Genomic DNA, 18,329 nt, shown 5'->3' on the forward strand with positions numbered 1-18,329 from the left:
CTTCCTTTCGTTATGAATTCCGTGGCAAAAACCTAAGCCCTGTCGTGTGGAATATCATAATTAACGCGTCCCCGTTTCCGGAAGATTCCAGGATTAATTAAGGCTGGATAAGAAATTTCACACCGGTTGAACACCGAGACAATGCAGAAAGATATGAGGTCGTTAAACTAAAAAACGCCCGATTTTTTTCTAATGAGGGGTCGTCGCATCCGTCCGACGTCAAATCTCTATGAGCAACCGTGATCGATCGCGTTTGGCAGACTTTTCCAGGAAAACGTCACCCCGAGGAAATGAACTTAGAAGTATTATTAGACCAGCGGCGAGAAGGGGTAAAACAAGTTTCTCATACAACTCGTTTTAAAAGAAATCTGGAAGATATATTAGTTTTTAGATGAAATACCGTTTTGTGATTGCAGATATAAAAAGAGTCCTTACAGGCTGCAAAGTGTTCAAGGGATTTATGAATTTTTAGCCTTGCCGGTTTTTGATAAGACGTAATAAGATTAGCGTTTTCTTGCGAGTTAAAAGCACGACCGGTAGATGGCCCTCAGAGAACCTGAGCAGGTGACGAGGGAACGTCCTCGCCCGATTGAGGATTGGCCGTACACGGTTGACACATGGGCACCTGCTTTTGGGCCAAAGCCCGCGCGGGTGCCCCTTATGCAAAGAAAGGTTGCTCGATGTTCTCACATAATAGAGGCGTTTCATACCTTGGCTCCATACAGAGAGCGTGTAGGCATGCCGACGGGTTTAAGGATGGTTCTCAGATGGTAGCGAGTTTCAATCTCCCGTTCCACTTTTTATGGAAATTGGGGATTTTGTATTGTATATAGTTGTCAAAGTGTGTTCTGTGTTTTGTATGAATGAGTGCATTTATTAGAGTGAATGGGAGGGGCTGGTGTGTGAAATAACATCCCCATCGCCCTTCGAGCTTTGTACGTGGCTTGGGTCGATGGCGGAATATTTATAAAAGTACCCACCCCATTGACCCCGTTTAGATTAGTTTGTTATGCAGGTCGATGGAGGAATATTGAGTACTCCATCTACCAAATAGTATGAATGTAAATAGGTGTAAATGTATTTATTTGCGTGAATGCGTGTTGTAATATTTCGGATGCGCTTGGGGCTTAAATGAACAACCTGTCGCATTGCCTCTTAAAAAAAGTTAAATAATGTAACAATTTTTTATTTTATGGACGATATTGGATTTTTTCGTTAATTGGCCAGTGATTGTAAAGTGACTTTTGATTTATTGATAAGCTAATGTCGTTAAAGTAGGCTAGGTTCAATGACACTAAAATGACCTTAAAGCAGTTGGGTGGTTAATTGAGCAATGATGATAAACTGACTTAATATAATAAAAGTTTTTCTTCTATTGTTTTAGGCCTTTTTCTTCTGTTGCCATTTTCAAGAATTTGTTGAAAACATGATTTGTCAAAAAAATATTTTTGATCTAAGGTACGGTAAGCCCGATGATATCAAAGCTACTTTTCTGGTCGGTTTGTCAATCGTCCAGTGTTTTCAAACATCAACTAGGCCCGACCGGTTATTCAGTTTTTCATGACAGCTACAGGCCGATTAGTCTGATTAGCACGCTAAGTAAAGTGTTCGAAATAGGGTCATTCGTAATATGGATGTCCACCAGACTATCCAGTATGAGCAGTCTGGGTTCCTATCAACCTCTATCGCCCGAGTAGCTAGAGTCGTAGATGACGTAATTTGGGCCTTTAACCAACGAAAGCACACTGGTTTGGTTTTGATAGATATCCAGAAGGCGATTGACACGGTTTGGAATGCTAAAGTTCTGCTTTCCCCCATACCTCATTAAAATCATTCACTCATATTTATATAACAGGAAATTTCGAATCTCAACGCTGTCTCAAAATTATGACGTATCTGCTGGTGTCCCACCTGGGCCTGTTCTTTTTCGTATATTTTTCAACACGATGCCAAGACCTGGCTAAGGCCACGCCGGAAGTGACAAGCTATGTGACTGGTGACAAGGCGAGTCGCTTGGTGAGTCAGCCAAGAAAACGAACAGTGTAGAACATACGAGAACGGCCACAGTAGCACGTGGTTATAACGATTCACCAGGCGAGTTACCTAGTAAAAGAGCGGGTTGTTTTTTACCTGGTGGGTAGTGATTTCTGATGGTTTCATGATAAACGAGGTTATTATTTCCGCAGTTTTTAAAAGACCTGCTCAATGGAATCCAAATGAGGATCTTATCAAAAATCGTAATTACGTAATTGTCCATACAGCACATTGAATTCTCCTTCCAACATATTTCGCCGATTGATGTCATGCACTCAACTCCTTGATTTATACCGTAACAAATCATATTTCAACTTAGTATTTTTGGAAAGAAATAGTTTTCTAATTAATTTAAAGAGAGACATTTTGGGCACTTACTTACACAAAGCACAATAGCACTGCTAACGCCATCCTGGTGTGGCCACTTGTAACCTGCCACCAAGTAACCTGGCGACTCACTTTGGTTCTAAGCCCCTAGCTTGTCACCAGTGTGGCCTTAGCCAGGCCTTGCAGACTGACCTTGTACGCTGATGTTATTGCCATCTGCACAGCTGGAGAGTGTCTACAATAGCCAGCAGACTTACCATGAGATGTGTTGGCAGGCTCGGTAATAAATAGAGGATTACAATAAATATCACAAAAACTGACGCTATCATCTTAACAAAGCGCGGGCCTGTTTTGTATCGGCATGTCTTCGGGTGTCGGATAATACCTTAGTCTGCTATTGTTAAGTACAAACAGTGCTACGCCGCCCTTGTAAGGGAATAAAGGTAAAGCTGCAATTCGTGTCTTGTTTCCCTTACTGTGCATATGCTCTACACTGTCCCAAGTAAACAAACTTTTCTGTAAAGTAGTGGTTAGACCACGGCTCTTGCATGCTACCCCTCATAGCGCTGACATCGCCTGAAATTATACAAAATAAGTTTTTAAGGTTGCCGACCTCATCACCCCGCTTCACCCGCATTCTAGATTTGCACATTTACACAGACATGGATTACGTTGTACACCACATGAAATGCCTCAAAAATATTTTTTCGAACGGTGTGAGCTAAGCATCAATCAGTTCGACAAATTGAGGACTTTGACTTGGACATTGTGTACCAGGCATAGGAGAGTGAAGAACTCTTTAGTTTATACCTTGCCTACGGCTGTTTTTCTTATTTTTTTACACTTCAATTAAATTTTATTTTGTCTTGTTGTAACACTCTTTTCAAAAATTATTTTCTTAAGCAGGTGGTTGTAGTAAAATCTGGCACTCTTGTAAATACTTTGAATAAAGATTCTATTCTTAGTCAGTTTTTCCGTGACGTAAAAACGAGTACGGTTTAGCTGGTTAGTCACGATGAAAAGAATAACGTCACAGTCATCCCAAAACGCACAGACATCACAGTCGTATAAAATTCCAAATTCATATCGGATTTGGATATCCTACTTTGAAAAGATCGTTGCAAAATAAAAACAAGCCGATGATAGGCTCGGGGTAAAATGAGACTAAAAATAAAAAGATTCCCAGACTGTTGTCCATGGTATTCTCCAGCCCGGCGGCACTAGATCCACCATCGCCCTTGGCCTTCCGCACCGTAAATAGCTTCCCAGACGAATCTCCTGCGATGTTTTTTGTGGGGGGATTTTGTGGTAAGTACGGACTAAGTCAGCGGTGCTTTTATTATAGTTTTAACATGCCAGTTGTAGATTTTCTTTTTGAGATAAGCGTGAGTGGATCGTCCCTATAGTGGTCGTCGAAGGGGCAACTATGCAAAATAGCGTGACCCGACGGATATGCGTGTTTTGCCGCACTGTCCGCCCAACTGGGTCGAGGATGGCCGCCGTTTTTCCGCATCTTTTTTTAATGTGCTCGGCAAAAAGGGGTGCCCCCGTTTATTTCCGTACCATCTCGACTGACCTACGCCACATTCCGCCCACCTGGCTCACCTGCCCGGGTTTCCGGACGGGGGACGTTTTCGGCACCGGACCGTCTCTTCTCCCGTCTGACCTTAGCACGGTTTCCACCCCCCTGAGTGGTGTTCCGAATCCATACTTCAATTAAAAATACTCCACTCTCACTCACTACGTACCCTGAATTTAACGGTTTATCCAAAAAATCCCCCCCCCTCCCATGATATATTTTGTTTTACAAATAACACAAAAAACAATTTATTAAATGGACATTCCTAACAGAACCACATTTAAAAAAAAATCACACCAATATTTATAAATTATTATTTAGAAATCGTCAGATGCGGTCTGGTATGATGTAGGTTTCTGAAAAACATTTTCTTTATCGTGCCAACGTTTCGATCTTTATTGAGATCATCTTCAGGGCCTGGGATTTACAAACATAGTTTAAATTTAACAAATACATGTAGGATGTGGAAAAAAGTGAATTTATACAATGCGAAATATATTTTTTATTATTCAGAAATCGTGAGATGCGGTCTGGTGTGATGGAGGTATCAGAAAAACATTTTCTTTATCGTGCCAACGTTTCGATCTTTATTGAGATCATCTTCAGGGTTCAAAGTGTTTGTCTTCTGTGCAATTGTGCCATTTTTGCGTGTCGTGTTTAGAAGGGGCACTCTCACAAGACAAACACTTTGAGCCCTGAAGATGATCTCAATAAAGATCGAAACGTTGGCACGATAAAGAAAATGTTTTTCTGAAACCTACATCATACCACGCCGCATCTCACGATTTCTGAATAATCATCGACTAACGGTCACTAATCACCACACATTTATAAATTAAGCACATTAAAAAAATACAGTTGGTAAACAGCATTCAATAAAATTTTGATATTGTCGAAATTTTTAAAGTTCGATCTAATAATTATTCAGCAAATATTGGCACGATCTGAAATTTATGAATTAATGAAAGTAAATAATAAAATATATGCTACTAATAGTATTCAACCTTCAAACAACAACGATTTTCATAGTTTAACATAATTTATTTGTTACGTACCAATTCAGATTTAAGACAATTTACACAACAAAACACATACAATCTCACACACACACACACACACACACAGAGAAATTTTTACCCTTTATTAAGTCATCTCAAAAAAAAAAATCGAATTCATTAATTTTGAAACGGAGGGTCCAGATATAATTCTGGTTGAATGAATTTATTCATGTATATCTTTTTTTTACTTCATTTATTTGTATCTACAACTGTACTTGTATTAAACCAGCAGATTTGATTTCAATTTATGTTTATGGTATAACCGGCGTTTTTGAGAAGCATTGGCAGCCGCTATGGATTAATAAAATCATATTAATCATCTAAGAGGTCTCTTATCCATATTCTTTTCAGTGGTAATTGTGGGGAATGGAGTAATCAAATTTGAGTGGTAGCGTGATTTTGTAACTTACTATGAAAACGTCTGTAACATGTTTTGATGGATGAAAAAGGCTGGAAGGGGCGGGTTTTTGAAGAAAAAGGAGGTAAGCGTGTTGTTATTGGTGGATTTTGAGAAGACAGGGGTTGTAGATAGAAGGGTACAGTGTACGTCACAAATCGGGCGCTTCTCTGACGACGACGCGCCCGAACAGAAAGGATTGCGGTATCATCGGTAAAGATGAAGATGATAGTGTTACGCTGCGTAGGTAGGTCGGAGGTATAAATTGAATAAAGGAAAGGAGCGAGAACTCTGCCCTATGTGACACGCGCTGGTATAGGATGGATAGGAGACAATGAATTTCTGTGGAACTTGGAACGTTAAGATAGGATTTTAGGATAAGGTAATAGGTTGCTGGTAGGATGTCCTTGAGCTTTCACAGCAGCTCAGATTGCCATACTCGGTCAAAGGCCTGGTGTTTATCCAAGAACACCGGGCAATACTGTTTTATCTCAAGGGATCTGAGAATAACGTAGATTATTCAATGTGTTTGTTGTACAGTGGCAACTCCGAATGCCGAATTGGTGATGGGTAATTGTGTTTGTAGGAATTTCCTTGCACAAACGGATCAAAACTAGCTTTTCCAGTATTTTGCGAAAAATGGGCAAAAGACTGATTGGTCGGTAGGAGCTAGTAAGGTTATTTGGTTTCTTAGGTTTTGGGATTATCCTGATGGAAGAAAATTTCGAACAGGTGGGGAAATGGGTTGTTCCTAGGACGGCATTGAATAAGTAGGTTGTAAAGAGAATGAATGGTAGTTTGGATGATGGGAGTGATTAGGTCGTAGCCTGGGCCTTTCCTTTTAAAGTTGAAATTAAGCCAAACCCCATGCTAAATTATGCTATAAAATCCTATTAATGAATTACATAAATTATACAGTCAAAAAGTGACTCTACGTACTAACCTCACCTATTTGTTTGATACGGTTTATACTGCAGAATTGGCCGCAGTCCTGCGTTTTCGTAGGTATTGGAGTGTGAAGGCTCTTCACGCCCGGCTTAAAGGACGTCGTAGAAATAGACTTGTCCGTCTCCTGAGTGTTGTTTGTTCCAGAAATTTTCCTCTCTCTATCTTTCCCCTTTTTTCCCCTTTAAAATTCACCATACGGTTCGAGCCGTAAGACGTGAATAGGTAAACAAGACTAGGATTATTCAGCGTCTATTTTCATCGTGCGGTGGAAGTTCGCGGCTACCTGATTATGATCTCCTGGCTAAAATTAAGTCCGATTCGACGGCGTGGTTATAAATCCGACCCCGGAAGCCAATTAAAAAGTTTACGCGTTTATTTTAAACGCGTCGGCAAAAATAAGGGAAATATTTTTAAATTAATACACACTAGTTGGGAACTTGAAGGAGGAAACATAGTATGGTCAGCTATGATTTTTTTTTTAATCCAGTTAATCTGTTTTATCAAGTTGTATTTGTTATTGCTCTTATAACGCTCAATCTTTAATGTTATACATTTACAATGATCTTATCAAAATATTGTCCCGATGGAGCTGTAACAAAAATTTCTATTGTTGGGTCCGCCCATTCTCGTCGCTAATTAAACCCAGTGAAGGTCTAGCACACGCGAATAGACATTTTTTTTTTTTTTTTAATAAAAATTAAACATTATTATGTTTAAAAAAAATGTTTTGCAGAAGAAATGTATTCAGAAAACGAAGAAGAATGAGGTGAAAAAAATTGTATACACCTTAACCATGTTGAAGGTGAGGTGTGTTGATTCAATTTTTGTAAATGATGAAATCTAATCTGTATTAGAAAAAATCATTGGTTAGTTGAAGACATTGAACTAATGACGTCATTTAAATGACTTAATAGCTACGCCCACTTTGATGCCATAGAAACTGCCGATGAAAACGTTCGTCAGGTCAGTAAATAGACGAACTTAATAAAGCCTATTTTGATCTCATTGAGTAATATAAAAAATCATAGTTTACTTTCTTCTCACTGGACTATTTGACCAAACAGCAAACCACGCCCGTTGTGAAGTCGTTAGTTATTGGTTCAAACTGGTTAGCATAGGTCAATTTGACGTCAAGGGAGCAGTCTTTTACGTCATGTAACAACAGACCTGTTTAGGGACGCCAACAATGATGTCATTGAACGATCTTACCAAACAGCAATTGCATCGTAGATTTGCTGATCTAGCCGGCTATCAATCAAATAATGACGTCATTGGACAATGAGAAGACCAGCTAAGTCACGCCTACTTAGTACCAGCAAACCATCCCCACTTTGACCTCATTGGACAAATAACCTATTATAAATGACTATTTCAACAAAAAAATTGACATCTATCGGTCGAAGAAATCATAAAAAATCAGAGTTTACTTTCATCTCACTGGACTATTTCACCAAACAGCAAAGCCACGTCCATTGTAAATTCGTTAGTTATTGGTTCAAACTGGTTAGCATAGGTCAATTTGACGTCAAGGGAGCAGACTTCATATAACAACAGACCTGCTTAGGGACGCCAACAATGATGTCATTGGATGATCTTACCAAACAGCAATTGATTTGCTGATCTACCGGCTTTCAATCAAATAATGACGTCATTGGCCAACGAGCAGACCAGCTAAGTCACGCCTACTTAGACCTACCAGCGAACCACCCCCACTTTGACCTCATTGGACAAATAACCTATTATAAATGACTATTTCAACAAAAAAAATTGACATCTCTATCCGCAGAAGATCGGTATATATTGTCATTATTAGTTAATAATTATTTCACAAAGATTTCGCCGAAATTAAAATAGCCGGATAGGGCTGTGGCACCTGTCTGGTGATTTTTCCACCTTCTTCAGATGAGGTGCCCTTGGATTTATAAATATTAAATCCTTCTGTGATATATTCTCGAAAATTGCCGAGGTCGTGATTTCTCCTCTTCGGGTCCTTATGACTCTCCACCTGCTTCCTTCGGGCTTTCATTCAAAATCCTAATGATTTATATTTGTGTTTTATTTAAATCTCATTCATCTTGTGCATTTCTTCCAGACGTTTTTCTTTGTCGTTTCACAGCCCTTTTTCCACGTCACACGAGATCCGTTTTACCCACTACGTTAAACGATCGAAAAGAAAGTTATTTACTTAATATGTTTTCTGTTTCAGGTTAGTGTACAAATCATCGGACGAATTGGTTTTGAGAAGGACAACAAACCGTCCCCGGTGAGTTGGACACGATTTTTCCCCATTCGACTAATAGATGGTAGCCCGCCTGTAAAAATAATGTCGGATTGAGGACCCCCCAAGAATAACAGTCACTAAAAGGGCTTCCGCTTCGGTTTTCTGAGCCGCAAATCCCTCCCTGCACGTCTAATCCCCCTTCACGGGAGAAGAAGATGAAAAAGAAGGAAAAAAGCGATGCCCGAGCACGCTCTGATTAACAGCTTGGCTCAAAACCAGGTCCGAAGCTTATTTTTTAATTTTAGAACTGACAACTGACATTGCCCTAATCTCGAACCGGGTAATTGTTCTCCCCGCTCATATTTAAATACACAGAATTAGAAATGCAATTACGATTAACGTCCTTGCTCCGGTTGTTTTCCTACATTTCTTTTCTAAATGAGCCGACCCTTTGGCCCGAAGCAACGTTATCTGGCAGATTTTAGGACGAGCATGATGGCCGACATGCCGACAGTCGGAACAATATCGACAGCCGTCCGTCAAAATTTACCAATTTGGGGGGGGGGGGGAACAGACAGCCAAAGAAATGCCCACAGTGGCTTTTTGTTCCATTCCATAAAGCGGATTTGTCAAAATATAAACACTTTTTTTTACGTGTTACTTGCCAAATCGGCCTTTAAAGATAGTTATCGAAGGAAGGGATGAATCGACCGTCAAGATATCACCAGTAAGTTAGAGATCAGGGATGGCATTTCTCAAGGCAGGCAAGACTGTTTTCTCAATGTGAAAACTTTTTACATCAGTCTTCGATATGTCCAAGGTTTGCTTATTGCTGGAGGTAGGTTGTATAGGATTCGAGGTAGAGGACAAAATGGCGGTATCGTCCGCGTAGGTGATATTAGGGTGTACAGGTAGGCCAGCAGTATAAATGATAATAAAGGAAGGGACCAAGAATACCCCCTTGTGGAACGATGTATCTGTCTGATTTCCGAGAACTCATTGCCGCTCCTCACTCTGAAGCAGCGGTCTGCTAGGTAGTATTTCAGGATAAGGTAATAAGGAGTGGGTCTTGTATAGAAATCCGGTTCCTTCCTTGTTTTCGAGCCATCTGCATACCATATCATTGTATCGGATGCTCTCCTGAGTTCTTCTTCTCCTTTATAGTCTGTTATAGGTTGTCGTAAAAAATGTTTCCGTGATTCGCTTCTCGTAGTCTAGCTTTTGCTGTTTACAGTGAACTGCCGGCAGACTCGAGAATCACCTACCCCGAGTGCTGTCAACGGCTAGGTCAATTCAACACCCAACGCATGCAGTTCCAAACCATTAGTACTCACGGTCATCCTTAAATACAATCAATCCTACTTTACATACCATTTATTCAATTAAGGTGATGGAGGACTCAAATTACCCTTTACACATATTATAAAACTAACCTAATTGAGGGTCGATGGTGTACTCGATATTCCGCCATCGGCCTTCTCACGTAACACATTCACGCTAATAAATACATTCACTCTCAACACAAACTTTACTCATATTGTACAACTAACCTAATTGAGGGTCGATGGGGTACTCGATATTCCGCCATCGGCCCTCTCGCGTGACACATTCACGCTAATAAATACATTCACTCTCATCACAAACTTTACTATGGGGTACTCGATATTCCGCCATCGACCCTCTCACATCAGATCCCAAAATTGGTTTGATGATTTTATATGCATTCACTGATTAATTTACATGCTTATGTTTTAATATAATAACTGTTTGGTCATCCATATATTTAAGGATTTTTTTTGGCAGTGTTACCTCTTTTAAGATTTTCTGAGGTACAAGGGTCGATTGCATGTATTGCAGCTTGAATAAACTGATTAGCTAGTCAATAGTCCAGTTTTGGCCCTGATGGTCAGTTAATAGATCAGCGTATGACTGGAGATCAGCTGGTTCAGTGAACCAATGACGACAGTAAGTGTAGCTAAGCTGGGTAGTCAAACAACAAGTTAAAAATGTATTTGACCAATTTTACATAAAATATGACACCAATCCTGTGTAGCTTTATTCTACCTTTAGAGGTAGATAAAAGAGATACATAGTCAACTCTACATTCGACGGATACCTTTGACATGGTTTTTCGAATTTTTATAGTTTACGCTATTTATTATTTCAGTTATGTGTGGTACTTCCGTCCGGCCAATTTCACGATTTCTTGCGAGACACGGTCGGTCGCGTGCAACAGTCTGTTTACTCTGTCACCGCCCAATCACAACCAGGAAGTGTTTTTTTTTTACATTTCCGATCTCGATGGGGACCAATTTTTTCTGAAAATAGCCGGCAAACCGTCTGCTACGAACGCGGGAATCCGTGTGTGTACGTCTGGCGCCAACATCCGTTTATCCATGGGTGAAGTTGGCGGCGTCCTGTATACAACCGGGGCTAAACAGATATTTCACACGGCCAATCGACTACATTTTGTTCCCTTTTTTGTTTATTTACAACCTATACTCTTTGTTGCTCCGCTGCAAATAAAAAAAGTGTATGAATAATTGACAGGAACCAAATTTACCAGTTTTCACTTTTTGAAGTAGACTGGAGAAACCTGAATCCAGTTATTACAATGATTACAAGCTTCTCTTTTTCTGCAAGGAAGCCAGATTCAAGAGATGACTATAAAATTTCTTTTCTTTTGGGATGAAATTTAGAGTTGAGGATAAGATGAAAACCGTGAGATAGGATGTGTAGTTTTTACTACGCCTACACTTTCACGTCATTATACAATCCACAGACTAGGTTTGTCGCACCTATTTTGATGTCATTAGACATTCCACCGACTAGATCAGCCACGCCATTTTGATGTCATTAAATCTTCCAACTTTGATACCATTGGTCAATCCTCTACTAAATACCACAGCCACGCCCATTTTGATGTCATTAGAGATTAGACAATCCACCGACTAGGTCAGCCACGCCATTTTGATGTCATTATGTCTCCCAACTTTGATATCATTGGTCAATCCTCTACTAAATACCACAGCCACGCCCATTTTGATGTTATTAGAGATTAGACAATCCACCGACTCGGTCAGCCACGCCCATTTTGATGCCATTAGAGTTTCGACAATCCACCGACTAGGTCAGCCACGCCCATTTTGATGCCATCAGACAATCCACCGGCTAGGTCAGCCACGCCCATTTTGATGCCATTAGAGTTTAGACAATCCACCGACTAGGTCAGCCACGCCCATTTTGATGCCATCAGACAATCCACCGGTTAGGTCAGCCACGCCCATTTGATGCCATTAGACAGTCCACCGGCTAGGTCAGCCATGCCCATTTTGATGCCATTAGAGTTTAGACAATCCACCGACTAGGTCAGCCACGCCCATTTTGATGCCATCAGACAATCCACCGGCTAGGTTACCCATGCCCATTTTGATGCCATCAGATAATAGACCGACTAGGTCAGCCACGCCCCTTTTGATACCATCAGACAATCCACCGACTAGCCATGGTGTATAAAATAGTAGCACAATAGTTCTACTCAGGTCTAGTTGCAGAAGGCCTTGTGGCCACCTCTTTTGTTCATATCCCTATCAAACACGACAGTGCAATAAATCATATTTGCCTCATCAACTTGGATATCGTTGGTCAATCCATTACTCCAATCCATAAATACCCTTTATTTGATGCCGTTGGACAATCCACTGATTAGCTTATTCACCCTACGAGATGGAATATATTTATTACTTTTTTGTGAAGTTCTATCCGTAAAAGCCTGGATCCCGCTGTTGCAGGTTTCTTTTTGCCAAGGAGAAGAGATAATCAAGAGATTTTTTTCACAATTAAGTTTGAGTTAAGGAACTAGATAATCTACAACTTTTTCCTTTTTCTTCGAATCGTTAAAAAAAAGCGATAAATCTTTTTTTGAGACAAATTTTTCGCTTTCGCTCGCAACCCCGCAGGAATGTTTGGCACTTTTCCTGGCAGCCGGTTCGAAATCGAAATCGGCCACGTGACTAATGGGTAAAAAACGCTTTGGGCGAAATGGCCCAGTAAATAAAGGCTACTATTTTATAATTTTCCAACGCTGTATTTTTATATGACGGAATTTATTTAAAGAACCGTCTAGTTGACATTTGCATTTTTTATTGCACACCAAGTATTTCAATCAGGACGATCCCGTTTACAAGCTTTTTGACATTTATGGTTGACCAATCAACAAAACAGTCACATCAAAAAAATTATCACTTAAAAAATTATAACAATCGTTTCTTCATTTATGTAGTAAAAAATAGTTTAATTTTTTTGATTAACCGGAAAACTATTTTTCATATTAAAACACAAATAGTTTGAGATGGTCATAGGACAATCCACGCACTGTGATATCATTGAGCAGTCCACTGACTAACTTTAACCACGCACACTGATGTCATTTGACAATTCCGGGCCATGCTTAGCCACGCACACCCCGAAATCATTGGACAATCCTGGGACATGCTTAGCCATTCATACTTTGATATCAATGGACAATAACAGACCAACTTTAGCCACGCACACTTTGATGCCATTAAAAAATCCTGGGACATATTTAGCCACGCACGCACACTTTGATATCATTGGACAATAACATACCAACTTTAGCCACGCACACTTTGATGTCATTGGACAATAACAGACCAACTTTAGCCACGGACACTTTGATGTCATTGGACAATAACAGACCAACTTTAGCCACGCACACTTTGATGTCGTTGTGCAATCCTGGGACATGCTTAGCCACGCATACTTTGATATCATTGGACAATCCTGGGAAATGTTTACCCACGCACTTTCTTATATCATTGGATAATAACAGATTAAATTTAGCCACGCGCACTTTGATGCCATTGAAAAACCATGGGACATGTTTAGCCACGCACGCACACTTTGATATCATTGGACAATGTTGGGACATGCTTAGCCACTCATACTTTGATATCATTGGACAATAACAGACCAACTTTAGCCACGCACACTTTGATTTCGTGGGGCAATCCTGGGACATGCTTAGCCACGCACACTTTGATGTCATTGGCCAATCCTGGGAAATGCCTACCCACGCACTTTATTATATCATTGGACAATAACAGATTAAATTTAGCCACGCACAGTTTGATGCCATTGAAAAATCGTGGGACATGTTTAGCCACGCACGCACACTTTGATGTCATTGGACAATAACAGGAACATGCTTACTCACGCACACTTTGATGTCATTGGACAATGTTGGGACATGCTTAGCCACTCATACTTTGATATCATTGGAGAATAACAGACCAACTTTAGCCACGCACAGTTTGATGTCATTGTACAGTAACATATTAAATTTAGCCACGCACACTTTGATGTCATTGGACAATGCTGGGACATGTTTAACCACGCAACTTAGATGTCATTTGACAATGCTGGCTCATGTTTAGCCACGCACACTTTGATGTCATTGGCTAATCCTGGGCCATGCTTAGCCACGTACACCCTGAAATCATTGAACAATCTTGGGACATGCTTAGGCACTCATACTTTGATATCATTGGACCTTAACAGACCAACTTTAGCCATGCACACATTGATGTCATTGGACAATGCTGGGAAATGCTTAACCAGGCACATTCTTATATCATTGGACAATAACAGATTAAATTTAACCACGCACACTTTGATATCAACGGGCAATAACAGACTAACATTAGCCACACACACACATTGAACAATCAGTAAATTTTTTTATTGAATTCATACTTTTAATATTGTCATAATAAAAGAAGTTGCCGAAGAGAAGTATAAGGATTATCAAAATGCACAGAAGAAAATGGACAGTTAAACGTTTTTGAAAAGGCAGTGGTAGATAATTCAAGAATATCAGTCAATAAAATAAAATAAAAGAAGTCTTAACAATAAAATAAAAAATAATGACTATTATTTCGATCGTTGATAAGCCTATTAATTCCAGAAAACCAATTCTCAATGATACATTGGCCACACAATTAGTAAAGTCAAATGTCTTCGTCAGATCTTCTTTGATGTCATTGTACAACCCACCTACTAGCTTAGCCACGCCCAGTTTGACGTCGTTGTACAGTTTACATATTAGTTTAGCCATGCCCTCGTTGATGTCATCGGACACTCCAGCAAGAACCTGAGTTACGCCCACTTTAATTTTAATGAAGACCACTTTGATATTTTGCATTCATTGACTCTAACTTAGTTTTGGATTGTATTTTTCCCCCTCGCACATCTTGTCGCCAACCAAGTTTTCTTGGTTTGTAGATACATAAGTCAATCGCGCTTCATGTAATTATTTGTCCCTTAAGCGAGTTTATCTCAAGAAAACCTCTTGTTTTTATTTGATATGAACCATCAATAAACGCCTGTTTGTTTTTTTTATCGTCCGGTTCTTCATAATCGTCAAATGGCATTAGTCGGTTGCGCAATTGCGACCTGTTGGCCGGTTCCTCCCACGGCCGACTCCCACCTGTTGCTTCGTACAGGTGGGAAGGTAGCCGGCCAGCCCGTCCAGTGGCCCGCTACGTCTCGCCCGGTGAAGAGCGCGTGTTGAATTAGTGCTGGAAAAGCTGAAAAGACGCGCCATGGCCCTATAATGGGATTACTCTCTATAACCAGCAACGATTTCTCCGAAAATGTAAGTGATAATCTGACAATTATCACGGAATATTGTCATCACTACAATTGATAATTTATAACATTAAGGCAACAGATTTTGTTTTAGTTGTTTTTCTCTCCAAATCATTTAAACCCCGGCTGGGTTGTTATTTCCATGAGACCATTACCGTTTAAAAAGTAGAGGATTTTTACGATTGAACCTCGTCTTAAAATTTTTCGTCAGGAACAGTTTTAGGACTGGGCAAAACAATAATAAAGTATATTTTTAGCCTATACGTCTCTCATGCTGATTCACACTCGTGGAATCTGTAATTAACATCTTGCAAAGTCGTTGTAAACAACATCCCACGCGCACGCGAGCGAGATAAAAACAGTTCAAACCGCGATCGGATTTTTTTTTTCTCGGTCCGCTCGTTCTCGCTTCTGTTGCCGGCTGTGGCCATCTGGGGCTTCCGCACGCTCGGCTACTGTCAACAGTTTCTCTAATTTCATCCGTATTCGAGAGAAAACGTTTCTAAGCGATAAATGCTTTAAAATTTGTTTGATCTGTTTAGAATCAAGTTAAAATTAAAAACTAAACTTTAGGTCACTGATTTTGTTAAAATAAAAGATCATGTAACAAAAACCTGTAATCAATCAGTAAAACGATAAAAATAAATAATAATAATAATAGATTTGTTTTTAATATTTACGTTTGCAATGAGTTTTAATTATTTTCGTATATGTAAAACCCGTGAAAGATTTCTCGCTCCCTGATAATAGACGTAGATGAACCTACTTGTGTCCTTCTTATGTGCTTCTGTGCATATCCTATTATCCTACAGACTAGTAGTTCCGGTTATGTTTTACTGATACCTTTGTTCAGATGGGCAACTAGATTGACGTGCTCCTGGTAGATGACCATAATATCTAGATCTCCACGTCATAAAACTTATGGTATTATTATTTGCTCCACATAGGTTTATCAATGTTGGAAACTAGGCATAGATGAGATTACTGATTAGCCAAGCTTAGATGAGCTCTTGTTAGTAGTTCTTGTTATTTGCCCCTGAGACTTGGTTGATATTGCTGAGACCAGGCATGAACTCCTACTAATAGTTCTTTTTATGTGCTTCTGTTAATTTTGTCACGATTACTTATTAGCCCAAGATGAGCTCGTAGTAATTGTTTTTGTTATGTGCTCCTGTTACTCTCCTCCAGATTGGAAACTAGGCTTAGATGTGCTCCTGGTAGATGACCATAATATCTTGATTTGCACGTCATAAAATGCACGGTATAAACCAGGCTTAGATGAGATTACTGATTAGCCAGGTTTAGATGAGCTCTTGTCAGTAATTCTTGTTATTTGCACTTGATACTTTGGTTGATTGCTGAGACCAGGCAAGAACTCCTACTGATAGTTCTTTTTATCTGTTTCTGTTAATTTTGTCACGATTATTATTTAGCCTAAGATGAGCTCGTACTAATTGTTGTTGTTATGTGCTCCTGTTACTCTCCTCCAGATTGGAAACTAACTTAGATGTGCTCCTGGTAGATGACCATAATATCTTGATCTCCACGTCATAAAACGTACGGTATTATTATTTGCTCCTGATAGGTTTATCAATGGTGGAAACCAGGCTAAGATGTGCTTTTGTTAGTAGATCTTGTTATTTGCACCTGACACTTCGGTCGATATTGCTGAGACCATGCAAGAACTTCTACTGATAGTTATTTGTGTCTGCTGTCCAACCACCGGAATTTAAGTTGTCATAATCAACTTTTCTCTTTTCTTTTCCTCTATCTCTACAGTTAAGTAAAAATTTTATTTTCAACACGTTTCGGGTCAAAATTGCTTCTTTTATGAAAATAATCTACACGACATGGGAGGAGATATTCAATGAGGTAATCCTCAATCAGTCACAATCTACTAATCAATTCATCCACTGGTAACAACCAGTCGACAGCTCACCGAAGGACTCAACCATAACACCTCAACATGTCCTCCCCCTTCTCAGTTAAGCACCTCATGGACACGACCTCATAACTCCCAAAAGCCTTAAAAACCTACGTAAAAAAGCAATTGTATAAATCACAACCATTTTCATTGCCATAATCCGCACATCACACTTCCCCTATAGCAGAAACTTTCTCTCATAATCCCAATTCCCAGACCAAACAAATGCTCATACAGTCCTATAAGCCTTCTTATCCTAGTTGAAATCTTTGAACGGCTCCTTCTCCAAAGATTAATCACCATATTGCACTATCACAACACCATCCCCATCCTGGTTCCATCTGGTTTAGACCCTTCCATTCTACTGTCCAACAGGTTTTACGATTAATCGGCACAATATCCTCTGCCTTAGAAATTAAGCATTACTGTTCAGTAGTTTTTCTAGATGTTACTGTCATTTGACAGACCTGTTTTCCTTTTTCAAGTTAAAAAGTATTCTTCCCCACATCTACTATCTCATCGTGATGTCCTTCCTTTCGGATTTAACGGTTGTGTATAATCCCGATTATATCCATTTACCCTTAGTGCACATAGTGTTCACCTATTTTTAAACCATCTGTCCCTCCTCTCTCACTCTTGTCGTAAAAACTCATCTATTCAACTTCTGTGTTTTAAGACAACGCTGTCTGTTTCTTGAAATTTTGCGTTTAATTCACTGGCGGCGATCCAGATCGCAAATAAGCCTGTATAACGATCATGTAATTCCCGACAGTTTTTCAACGTAGCAACCTTTGAAAATGGGCCGTGCCGCGACGTAGTCCTATTTTTTCAGGAAACGTGGTATTTATTATTGCCAAAGAAGAGAAAAACAATGATTTTCATTTAATAATTAGACTGTCTCGGCTTCTCGTTATCTTCAGTGGTGCGTTTGGGCCGCGAACACACGTCCTAGATAGTCTTTCTTAACCCGCAATGTCTTCGGTGGAGAAATTGGAACGGCGAACTGCGCGATTCGCCCTAGCCTTGATGCAAGTTCAACCTCGTCGTAAGGCGCGATGATCGACCTCGTCATCATCTTTATGTTTATGGTGAGCTTTGCGATGATTACAGACGTCATACGGGTGGTCACGGGTTACAGACCGGTCACGTCACTGTGACATATGGTCCTCAGT

The 18,329-nt window shown here is 39.9% G+C and overlaps 1 protein-coding gene across 3 annotated transcripts in view; it reads left to right on the forward strand.

Annotated features, from left to right (window-relative positions):
• LOC106663170 (MKL/myocardin-like protein 2) overlaps window positions 1-18,329 on the forward strand; it is a 104,547-nt gene that overhangs the window by 58,663 nt on the left and 27,555 nt on the right. Inside the window, exon 3 of one of the 3 annotated variants that reach the window (XM_014387798.2) lies at window positions 8,550-8,606. The exons of 1 other annotated variant lie outside the window; for it this stretch is intronic. The gene's annotated coding sequence lies outside the window, so the exon portion shown is untranslated. Of the gene's footprint in view, window positions 1-8,549; window positions 8,607-15,106; window positions 15,241-18,329 lie in introns of those variants that run through there. One more of the 3 variants, XM_014387800.2, reaches the window with a different exon arrangement.

This window comes from Cimex lectularius, unplaced genomic scaffold (assembly GCF_000648675.2).
Source record: "Cimex lectularius strain Harlan isolate CLEC.00 unplaced genomic scaffold, Clec_2.1 scaffold330, whole genome shotgun sequence".
Classification (NCBI taxonomy): Eukaryota; Metazoa; Arthropoda; class Insecta; order Hemiptera; family Cimicidae; genus Cimex; species Cimex lectularius.